The sequence below is a fragment of the Echinops telfairi genome, unplaced genomic scaffold (genome assembly GCF_000313985.2).
Source record: "Echinops telfairi isolate 266 unplaced genomic scaffold, ASM31398v2 ScPeMD7_655;HRSCAF=1070, whole genome shotgun sequence".
Classification (NCBI taxonomy): Eukaryota; Metazoa; Chordata; class Mammalia; order Afrosoricida; family Tenrecidae; genus Echinops; species Echinops telfairi.
This window is the reverse complement of record NW_022104553.1, coordinates 28,254,516-28,263,878: the sequence shown is the minus strand read 5'-3', so window position 1 is coordinate 28,263,878 and position 9,363 is coordinate 28,254,516.

Here is a 9,363-nt window from a genome sequence, read left to right as displayed (position 1 = left end):
TCTGATCCGAGGTCCCTGTCTGCTGGACAAAGGCCGCAGGTCTGCGCCAGGGGACCTTCCTGTCCCAGAGAGTTCAGACCTCTCCCAGATAGGGAAGCAGCACACAAATCCGTGGTCGCAGCCCTGGGCCCTGCAGGAGGGAGGGGTCAGAAAGCCCCAGGAAGTAACTTTAATCGCCTGCCACACTTTCGATTTCAATATCCTCTGAAATCTGGACAATTTCTGCCAGTAAACTCACAAATAGTCTGAGATTCTGTATGTCCAGGCTGCCTTTTTTCTGCGCTCCCATCCCTTTCTCTCTATTTCCTGCTCCCCTTCCCAAGTCCTCTTGACTAAAGAAAATTCCTCCTCTCCTCTGCTTCTGCACTCCCCTCTGGTGTCTACCTTTTCAGACCTGCCTGAACACCTTGTTTCCCCTCCACTCCCCCCTCTCCCTCTTCTGGCCACCCGGAGGCCCCCACGTCTTCTCCTGATCTACCCACCTCACTGGAGGAACCTGAGTCTGCACTCACCTCGCCAGTTAGCAAGCACACGCGATCGATCGCAGAATCCCCCTTCTCCTTTGTCTGCGCTGGAAAGTGGCCGGGACTGAGAGTGGTCTGGTTCATGTTCCCTTTTCTCTCAGTGATTTATCTCAGATTGAAAAGCAATTAGGCTCCTTTTTAATGATCCCCCCACCTATATTAAGGATTTTCGATATTTAACTCAAGCTTATGCTTTGTCCTGGCATGATATTTTTGTCATTCTTTCCTCTACCCTAACCGCAGATGAGAAGGAATGCATTTTTCTCACTAAGCAGCACTCCGACCAGGTTCATTTGACCCACCCTGACCTAGGCGGTTCCCAGACAAAAACCTGATTAGAGTTATCAAATCGACGATCAAGCAGGCAGGGACAAATGTGCCCACTGTGATAAAATGCTTCAGTGTGTCCTGGCTGGGCTTCAAGCCATTTCCCATATAGGAGTCAATTTTAATAAACTTGAGATCACACAAAAGCCTGACAAAAGTCTAACCACATTTTTAAGCCACTTAACTAATGCTTTAACCCGAAAGGCCCTCAAACCCTGGTCGGAGATTTAGCAAATATGGCATTTAAGGTTTTTAACAGCTGTGAGGAGCAGGCAGAGTCAGCCTGTGAAGCCTGGTTCCGGCAGAAGGTAAATTTTCAAACACAAGCCTTAGTAGCAGCCCTGCAACCCAAGATTCCCCAAGGCCCCAGAGGGGCAGTATGGGGCAAGGGTGTATGGGAACAACGACCACCACCTAGCTCCTGCTTCAAGTGCGGAGAAGAAGGGCACTAGTCACAGGAGTGGCCCAAGCCCAGACCTCCAACCAAACCCTACCCAGCCTGTGGTCAAAGCAGACACTGGAAGTCTGACTGTCCTTGGAAAAGCAACAGGCCCTTTGCATCTCCATGTGGGAGGACTGTCCTTCCAACTACTGAGCCACCATTGACCCTGCTGGAATTGGTCAAAGTCTGAGGACACCCTGACTGGACCCCCATCACCCTCACCAAGCCTAGGGTATTACTCAAGGTATCAGGTGAGTAAATTTCCTTCTTACACAGAAGGTGCCTTTTCTGACCTGCCCTCATTTTCAGGGCTAAGCAGTCCTTCCTCAATCTAGGTCATGGATATTGATGGCAAGCCTACCTGTCCCAGGTGTACTAGCCCTTTACTCATTCCTTCCATGTAATCCCTTTGTGCCTGGTCCCTCTGTTGGGAAGAAACATTTTAAATTAGTTAGGAGCCTCCTTACACCTTACTTTTGGTCTCACAGCACCTCTGCTCCTTCCCCTTCTTTCACCCGACCTGGAAGAACTGGCCCTACAGACCTCGTGGTTTCCTGATGCTAACCCATCATATAATGCCTCCTTTCTAACAACCTCATTACTCCTACCCACTCTCCCTGCAACACTCCAGTCTTACAGGAGGAAACCAAATGGTACTTATCAACTTGGTCCAGGACCTGTGCCTCATTAACAAGCTGTTACCCCCAAACACCCGGTAGCTCCCAATCCCTGTACTCTTGTCCCACCTTCCCCCGCTCCACTATACATTTTTCACCATCCCCCTTAACCCAGCTTGTCAGCATTCGTTTACCTGAAGCCCCTCCTAAAACAGTTCTAAACAGACCTTTAACCCTTTGCTGACTCTTAGTTAATGCAATTTTCATTTCAGTGAATGTTTAAGTCTAGATGGAGACAGTAAGTTTCAGAAGGTCAGAGTAATTTGCAAATAATCAGAAAAAGAGTTGGATAACTTATTATAGAAATTTGAAAGTTATGGAAAGCTGTTTGCCAAGAAGTTGATGAGAAAGAAGTGTATGTGTTCATGGTAAGAAAGACTACAGTGTGAGAAATGTGAAGGACCTCAAGCTGATCGTTCCCTGGGAACATGGAGAAGTGAAAGAGCAGACAAGGTCACCTGCAGCCTAACTAATTCAAATCAGCCTCTCCCGTCCCCTTCTTGTCACTGCCCAATGCCCAACCACAGCTAATCTGTTACTTCACAAATCAGGATGAGGACGACTTTTCTCGCTTGGAGTTTGCAGACTGTGAATCCCACTCACACTCATTGGTGCAAACTCGCTCACTTGCATTCATGCGTCCACATGCCCATGTCTGCGTACTCACCCAGTAGAGCATAGCATACTCCAAACACATGACTTTAACAACTACAGCTGATCATAAACTCCAACTCAAAGTCTCTCACTTCCTTGCAGCAACAACTTACATTCCTGGCACAGGTAACCCTTCAAAACCGTCGTGCATTAAATCTGTTAGCAGCTAACAAAAAGGTGCGTACACTATATTAATAAGTTGAAAGTAGTTAAATAAAATGTTAAAGCCCTCCACAACATAGCCGAAAAAATTTTAATACATCAGTGGCACACCACCAGCCCTGCCTTGTGGTTTCAAAGTCCTGTCATGACCTGGATCATGCGCCTCGTAAGACCTCTGATAATAATCTGTCTACTATTACTTTTAGCTCCGTGTGTGTTTAAATTTTTGCAGGAATGAATGAAAAATATCTCCACGCTGGCCTTCAATCAGCTTCTTCTCTACTCTTACAGCCCGCTGCCAACTGGCCCAGGCCCCAAAACTTCCAACTCTTAATCACCCCCTTCTTCGCCCTATCTCATCAGGAAGTAGTTAAGACAGAAAACTTTGCCCCATTACCACTATTAAGAAGTGTGGAATGTTTGGGTCAAGTCTGAACTAGGCAGCCCTGTTTGGACTAAGCTGAAGCAGGTTGGGGCCCTGCACGTGCTTCCCTGCACATCTCAAAGGCCAGCAGCAGACGGCACCAGATAAGATAACCAGTGAAACCAGATGTTCTGGGTTCAAAGAAAGCCGCAAGGAGTCGACAAGCAATTCTCGGAGTTTCCAGACCCCATGTACTAATTGCCATAACTGCCATACATTCCTCATACCCCTTTAAAAACCTGTGCCCCCCAGCTGCTGAGCATGACTCCCTGACCTGTTGGCCTAGGTCAAGGAACCTCATCCGGGAGCTTCCCCCCTAATAAAGCTATTTCTGTTTCTGCTCTCCCTTGTCCTGTCAGTTATATCGTCTGTCTCCCTGTACCTCAGTTTCACCTTTACAGTCTTGTCATCCAATGGCAAAGGTGAAAGCCTTCTCTGATTTTGTTGTGAACGACCCCATTGTTTGGGCCGGGGCCAGACTAGGCAGCCCCCATCTCCTTTCCGGCTCCTCAGGAAGATAAAACTTCAAGGCCCCCATTTTCAGCCTCTCGGGAAGATAAATGACCTATTGAAATATGCAACCTCTGCCCCAGCATTCCAAGGAGCTTATCTCTCCAGACCAAGGTTGTGCCACCTCTTCCCCAGTACCCCAGGAAGCAACTTATCTTTCCAGGCCTCTTTGTATAGTCCCTGTCCCAACACTCCAGGAAGTAGGTTGGCAGACAACAAAGGCACTTCCCACAGATCACATCCTGACTTAAGGTCCTGCAGCTGCAAGCAAAAAAAAAAAAATCTCCCTTCCTGTTGTCAACGTATACCTCCCTAGCTCGAGCCCTATGTATCTCCCACTGCCTCACCAATAAGCTGCGATTTCCCTAATTTAATTCATTGGGTCTCGGAACCCGCCCTGGAGCTCAAGATGCTCCTGCCCCTTTCTCTGCTCTCCCTTCCATCCCGGGAGCTCTTTCCCTACCCTAATGAAGCCACTCTTAACCTCACGTTCTTTTTCTCAATCCTATCTCCGTTCAGTGTCTCAGTGTTGTCCTCTCACCCCTTTCATCATGCGTTCTCATTGGCATGACATGGTCAGATTGTTTTCATCGGTCCAATAATATTACTAATAAGCCTACAATTAGCCCAACTGCAGTTTTCAATCTCGGTGGTGAAACCCAACGATATCTGTAAATGCTCACCCTGTAGGTTCCTAACCCATTGGCTGGAAAGCCCGGTTTTTGCTTCTGTGTCCAGCACTCTGTGAGCTTCTATCACCCACAGAATAGGTGTGTGTTGGGGTGAGGGGGATCCCCAACACTTGATCGGGTCCTCAGGAGTGACTTTGCAATTGTGGGAAATATTAAAGACAGACAGACAGCAGGCCCCAGGAGTTCTTCTTCCCACGCCAGGACTGAGATCATGAATGTATTTTCCAATGGGTATATATAATGAGGCTTACAGATCTTTCATAAGGCATGCACAATACACAGCTACCATATACGGAGTCAATGGGCAATATTATAAGCTGGTAACATAATAAATCATCAATGAGGTGAGTCATTGTCTTGACCTCAAACACCCTTGGGCCCTCCCCAGGGTTTGCTACATTTTAGTTGAGTTGAGTTGGCTATAGAACCTGATTGCTGTTAACTACAGATAACCTTCAGACACAGGGAATAGCCAGATGCAAGTATGAGACCTCTTTTATGGTAGCCCCTTTATGTCAGTTCCTTGATGGCACTGTCTGATTCACTTGCTTTGGACCCATCACCAAGAAGGGACCAATCACTAGAGGAGAATATCCAGTTTGGTGAAATAAGGGGAACAAGGATGTGAGAGACCCTGGCACAACAGCTTTAGGGATGGACTCAAACACTCTGTTGTGAGGATGAAGCAAGACTAGGCTACATCTTGTTATGCTGTGCAAAGGTCTCTTCAAGTCAGAATCAGCTTGACAACCACTGCAGCTGAATCTATGCTAACAACTTACAGATCAGAGGTTCAATGGAAACTAGGAAAGATTCATTGGATACAAAGGCAAAGAAAAGGAATTGGGGCTTCAGGACAGCTTGGATTTGGATTTCTTCCTTCAGTGCCATCTGTTCATTCTTGATCATATCTCCTGAAATAGTTAAAGGTTGACCAATTCTCTTGGTATGGTGACTCTGTGTATTCCTTCCACCTACTTTTAATGCTCCCTGGGTTAATCTATGTTTTCCCCTTAGAATCCTTCAATATTGTATCTCAAGTCTTGAATTATATCTTCGGATGTTTCTGCTTGAGAAATATTCCTCCCCTTTGGTTTTCTAATGTTAGATTTTTGGATACTTCATTAAAATACTTCATACTGCCTTCTCAAACTACACTCTGAAATCTGTTAAACTTTTTTACTTCATCATTCTTTCACCCACTTTATCCTATGTTCAAGGGCAGAAGAACAAGTCTCTTCTGACATCCATTTTGGTCATTTCTCTTTTTTCATGTCCTGTAGGTAATATTTTTTTAAGATGTGAACACTCATAATAAAAGTTGAAAAACATTTTTGTTTGGGTTTTGCGTAACGACATGTAGGGGCCACATCGGACCTCCTCTGAGCACCTCTGGCCTCCCTATTTCCACAAGGCAGGGATCAGACATGTGTTCCCTGCTCCAACTTTCTTTACCCTATTTCAACACCAACCATTCTCTCAGGACACTCTATTTTTCTGTTGGGATTCAGTAGTCCATTGAAATGGCCACAAAAAAACTCAGTCAATACTCACAATTAGGGAATTTCTTGGGTGTTTGTGCCGGGTCCAAACTAGGCAGCCCCCATCTCCTCTCTGGCTCCTCAGGAAGATAGAACTTCAAGGCCCCCATTTCCAGCCTCTCAGGAAGATAAATGACTTATTGAAGTATGCATCTTCTGCCCCAACATTCCAAGGAGCTTATCTATTCAGACCAATGTTGTGCAGCCCCTGTCCCAGCACTCCAGGAGTAGGTTGGCAGACAACAAAGACACTTCCCACGGATCACGTCCTGACTCAAGGTCCTGCAGCTACAAGCAAAAAAATCTCCCTTCTTGTTTTCAGTGTATACCTCCTTAGCTCAAGCCCTATATATCCCCCACCGCCTCACCAACAAGCTGCAATTTCCCTGACCTAACTAGTTGGGTCCTGGAACCTGCCCAGGAGCTCAAGATGCTCCTGTCCCTCTCTCTGCTCTCCCTTCCCTCCCGGGAACTCTTTCCCTTCCCTAATAAAGCCGCTCTTAACCTCACATTCCCTGTCTCAGTGTTGACCTCTCATTGGGGAAGTTAACAAGTTCACCATAAATCAGGATCAATAAATCATAAGGATACAGTTATTTCTCCACAGCAGTAGCCAAGTCTCCCTCTAGTCCTCAGCCATTCAGCCATATGGTCCCCTCGCTTCTGCCTCTGTGAGCCAGGAAACCAAACTGTTGTTCTTCCTCGCAGTCTCATAGTCCGGGCGCTGCTCTTCTATACTGTCTCCTGGTCTCCTTGCCTCAACCCGATTCCTCTACTCTGTTCCGTGAGCTCTGAGCATCTGATGCCTCTGGTCATGGCCTCCTCCATTTCAGACAGTGATCTCAAATGTATTTCATGAACGACCCTTCTTCTAATGGCCCTGGGACTTCTCTCTATTTCTGCTTCTGAAATGGCTCTTATCCACAGAGGAATGGCTTTGAGGTGTTGTGGTAATTATATAATCATTTGTCAATCTGGGGATTAAGAGTGTAGGGGTGAAGTCTAGCCTGTCCATCAGATCATAGCCAATAAGGCCTCTGTGTAGGCGTGGCCTCCTGAGAATTCTGAGAAATCCGGAATTTCCTCCTTGGAGGTGGGAGACACTATCTCTCTGCTCACTGCCTTGGACACGCTGTGCTGACAAGACACAAGGCTGACTCCCTGCAAGACATTCCTGAGGAGAAGCCACAATGACCTACCCTGATGCAGCCAGAACCATGAACCTGGAGAAGCCACATAGTGAGTGACCCCTCCCAGCTGCTGAGATGCTTACAATGTCACTGGATCCAAAGACTTTCTATCCACTGGCCTGTGATCATCCTGCATTCACCATCATTGCATGAGTTTTGTGAGCTTGAAGAGGACTTTATAGAGTGGTATCAGACTTATGGGCTTGGGCTGGACTGAGTTGGGATGCTTTCTTAATGTACAATTACCCTTTATATAAAACTCTCTCTTATACACATATGAGTCTCCCTGGATTTGTTTCGCTAGTCTACCCAGACTAACACAGGTGTATTTCTTGTCTTTCAGCAGAGCTACCCCCAAAGAAACAAAGTTTACACCCTCCAATGAAGTGGAGACTTAGAGTATATCCCACCTTAATCCTGTAGCAAAAAAAACTTTCTCCAAAATGAGATTATAACTGTTAGGTGTGAGCTCCTGGCCAGGAAGGGGTGGTACACCTAAGTGGGTGTTACACCTGGATTGGCCCATCTAGGCCAGGTGAATTTGATTCAGCCAATGGAATCGACCAGTATCCACGCCTCCCAACTGGGGCCTCGAAAAGCCAGAAGTTTGCTCTGGCTCTCTCTCTTCAGCAGCTCCAACACAGTGCAGTGTGGCCAGGCTGTGGCCCGTGCAGCCAGGCCATGTCCCATGCATTCGTGCCGGTTTTATCCTCTATAAACTCACTTGGATCACAAACCAGGCTTCGGCGTGAATTCCTTCTCACGTGAAGCCAAGGACCAAGGTATCTCTCCCACAAGAGAGAGCTAACATAACCATAGGCATAGAGGCTAGATTATACAGGACATCACAAAAGGGATTATAAAAAAATTTTTTTTTGTTTGCTAGAAGGGCCATATTAATTGGCTATATCTCAAGAGTCACTAGAAAGGCTCAAACATAAGAATGGTGGTGAGGAGGGTGCAGGTCCATGTGTGTTTCCTTCTGTTGTACAGGGGGTCGCTGTGGGTCCAAACTGACTCAACCGGACCTAACAAAGGCAACGGGGATCAATGAACTATGTAAATGGGATATGGAAAAAGCATGAACCGTTGCACAATTCACTAAATTTTACATGTAGAAATTGTTGAGATGGTGTCTGTTTTATTATGTGTAGTTTCACCACACACAAAGAACATCATTAACATAACTTGGGAAACAAACTACTAATATTGCTTTACAAGACTTCTCTGAGCAGCCGATGGTATGTGCTCAGTACTTAACACAGTGCCTGGGACGTAGAAATAGTGATGCTTTTTTCAAAAAAAATTAGTATCTACCTTTGGCAATGCACTAAAGGCACAAAGATGAAATACATATGCATACTTTGCAGTGCAGTGAATTACGGTGAATTGATCTGGGCTTCTCTAGCCATTGTCTTTGTCAGGTCCACCAAATGACTGGGTCGAACTATGGAAATGTTGGGCCCACCAGGAATGGATAGCTTGCTAATTATGTAAATATGGTGCATGTCACTCACATGGTTCCATGCAAATAGGACATACGGAACCCAACTGGTAGAATGGGTCTATTCTGCCCTCCTGGTTGGCTTAAAAGAAGCCCTCCCAGGTGCAGAAAGATGGATCTCACAACCACCAAGAAAGGAGAGCCAGGAGTGGAGCATGTCCTGTGGTCCATGGAATCTTGGAGAACTTGAGAACTTTCTCAGTGCAGGAAGCAGAGGGCTGTGGCACCAGAGATGACAGGAAGCAGCAGCAGAGAAATGGTGGCAGCAGAACAAGAGACTGGCATGAGACAGCATGGGCTGCCCACCCTGTGGAGCGAGAAAGCTGTGTGCCTTCAGCCAAGCCTTACTAGTGAAGTATGGTGCCTCTGGGTACTTACTGGTGGGGCTAAAAGAACTTTTTAACACCAGGTCCAGACCAAGGGGCCAAGGGCTGGAAAGAGGCATGCCTGGCATGCAAGCTGAGAAGCATCTGTCCTGATCAAAGAACTGTGTCCTAAGCATTCCTGAACCTGAATAGTGGCCTGTTAATTCCATGATGAGTTCTGCTGTTTTACTGTCTGTGAGTTCTGTGTGGCCTTTGTAAGGAACTATCGGATCAAGAAGTATAAAATGGTGTGAGAAAGAGAGTGGAAAGCAGATATGGTAAAAAGTTGGAGGGGGGAGGCGTGTCTGACCTCGCCCTCATAAGCCTTGGGCTCAAAGGGAAGTTCACTCA